At 43.4% G+C, this 2,489-nt stretch overlaps 1 long non-coding RNA gene across 1 annotated transcript; it reads right to left on the minus strand.

Annotated features, from left to right (window-relative positions):
- Positions 1–1,256: 1,256 nt before the first annotated feature.
- On the minus strand, positions 1,257–2,267 carry LOC137858135 (uncharacterized). The gene is made up of 2 exons (XR_011097511.1): positions 2,115–2,267; positions 1,257–1,859 (listed from the first exon to the last, which is right to left on the minus strand). It is a non-coding gene; the product is annotated as an uncharacterized lncRNA (long non-coding RNA).
- Positions 2,268–2,489: the final 222 nt, after the last annotated feature.

The raw sequence follows: 2,489 nt of genomic DNA on the forward strand, positions 1-2,489 counted from the left end.
TCCTTCACCTTGGGTTAGACACTCAAGAGCAAAGCTGGGTGTTGGGGGGCGGGCTTGGCCTCAAAGTAATATGTATATAATCCTCAAGATAATCAATTTCTTACAGATGCTTTGTAAACTTTCGTGTTCAAGAGCGCAAGCCATAGTACTTTCTAAATCCCTAGGGGTTGTACTTGATATCCATTTGTTATTTCCTAATGCTATTCAATCTTTTTTTTTTTCCCTGTTTTTTATTTTTTTTTTGAAGCTTGCAGCAATAAGCCTGTGACTTACGTCGGCAGTCGCCACCGCTTTTGCCATTCCGCAGTGAACTTTGTGCGCGTTTTCATATTCCTTTTCTTACACTCCTGATAAAAGCATTATCAGGGAAATTCAAAAGCAAGCAGAAAACTGGCATAGCTAATTTAGGCTAATTAGTATGGCAGAAGCTGAGTCTTGTACTTCAGAGGTTCCCATGCCCTCCCATGTCTCCACCTGATCGCCTTGTCCAGCAGCAAACCCAGGAGGCAGCTCCAATTATATCATAACCTCTTCAAACACCAAGCCACTCAAGCTAATTTTATCCTATTAAACAGACTGAAGGATTCAGAAGAAAGGTTCTCCCCCAAAAGCTTCAATTACCAGTGTCCCTGATTACCATCTTTACAATCCTATATGCTACAGTTAAATACTTTTTTGCTTAGTGTTGCTTTCTTGATTTAGATGAAAAGCGAGTATTAAGAGCATGTCTTTTCAACTCAAGCAAGTGACATTCATAAAAAAAAAAAAAAAAGGAACCTCTCTTGTTATTAGCATGTTTAATCAAAGTCAAGTTTAGAACCGTTCAAAGACAATGTAATTGGGGAAATGTAAACATCCCCTCGCATCCGGTGGCATTTAAAGCAGCCACAGGTAACTGCCAATAACAGCAGCGATGGCCAAAAGCATTAGGTCTAGAAGAAAAAGAAAATAAAGAAAACAGCAGGATCTCCCAAAGCAAGGAAATGCCGGATGGTGATTTAAGTAAATCTCATGGTGCTAATCAGTGATAAAATTGGGTCCAAGGCATCGAGCTGATCTACCCTTCCTTACAGCAACACATGGTAGGTGTTGGCTTGGAGCATGCAGTTTGACCACAAACACTCACCTGGGGCAGAGATTTGCCTGGCCTTGGGGCAGCTTCCAGCTTTTCTTCTATTTGCCCCGGGGCTTGGTGTTGGCCTGGAGCCACCCTTCTGTGTCCCCATGGTGCTCCTTCTCTGCTGGCTATGCCCATGGGGACTGGGAGCTCGCTGGGGAGCCACCTTGCTATTTTTTTGGCTGTTGCCTCCTTCAAGGGGGCTGCAATCTTGGCTGATGACTCCAGGTGCTGCTATAATTCAAATAATAGTCGTAGGAGCCAGGCTATTATTTTTAACAACAGAGAGAAAGAAAACATGCTGCCTGAGCACCAAACCAACCCTCTCCTGAACAGCAAACCCAGGAGAAATTCAGGCAGTGGCAGTACCTGGTAGGGCAGCATTTATGGAAACAACAGGAGGAAGTGGATCACCTGGGAAATTCAGCAGTGTGAGTCATAGCATAAGCACATCTTTCTCGTTCTCTTTCTCCTTTTTTTTTTCCTTAAAAAAAAAAAAATAAACTTGTTCTTCAATGAACAAATGAACAAAGGACAAATTGACAATTTTTGCTTGTTGTTCTTCTCCCACAGCCAGCAGTTGGTTTAAGCACACTTAGGACCGTCAATTTTCTTGTTTTCTTTCAGCATCATCCCAGCCTGTTAGCTCCCAGTCCTTCAGGAGCTGGAGGTATTTGGGGGTTGGATTTCACTTCTGATCTACTCCTCCTTGCAGCTGAAAATGAGCATTTTTTCTTTCTCTCTAGAAACAAACAAACAAACAATTTATGTCATTTAACATAAATTGAATGAGTTTCACCCAGTTACCCGCTCTTTGGGCAATATGGAAATGCTATTGTTTGGAGACAATGATTGTCATGCAAATGAAACAACAGCTAAACAAGAATCCTCCCTACCTCTGTTTGGGCCAATTTTCTTAATGTTTCAGCAAAGCTTAATCTGTTGGCAGAAGTGTTTAGGCCCATTAACAGCTAAAGTCACAGAGTCCACAACTCACCCTGCTGACAGTAAACAAGGAATTTGAGGAATGGCCCTCAAACAATGGCTAAGCCACAAACCATTTTGTCATCAAATGCCGTGAAAGGCATATAGGCTGATGATTTTCTTCCTTGGGTTACAAGCAGTTTGAAAGACCAGCTTCCCTCCCCCTGAGTCCCCAGCACCCTCCAGGCTTGGGTTACAGCTGTTTTATTTGCCTTTCCAGCCCCACAGCTGTGGGATGGGTTATGCAGGTGTGCTCCCGACAAATGAGTCATTCCAGGGCTTCATATTATTTATTTGTATTGACCAGGCTGGAGGCCAGGGCCCCCCCATGCTCTGCACTGCCCAAACACAGGACACTGAGATGCTCTGTGCTCTGCAGGGCAGATTT

This window comes from Anas acuta, chromosome 5 (assembly GCF_963932015.1).
Source record: "Anas acuta chromosome 5, bAnaAcu1.1, whole genome shotgun sequence".
Classification (NCBI taxonomy): domain Eukaryota; kingdom Metazoa; phylum Chordata; class Aves; order Anseriformes; family Anatidae; genus Anas; species Anas acuta.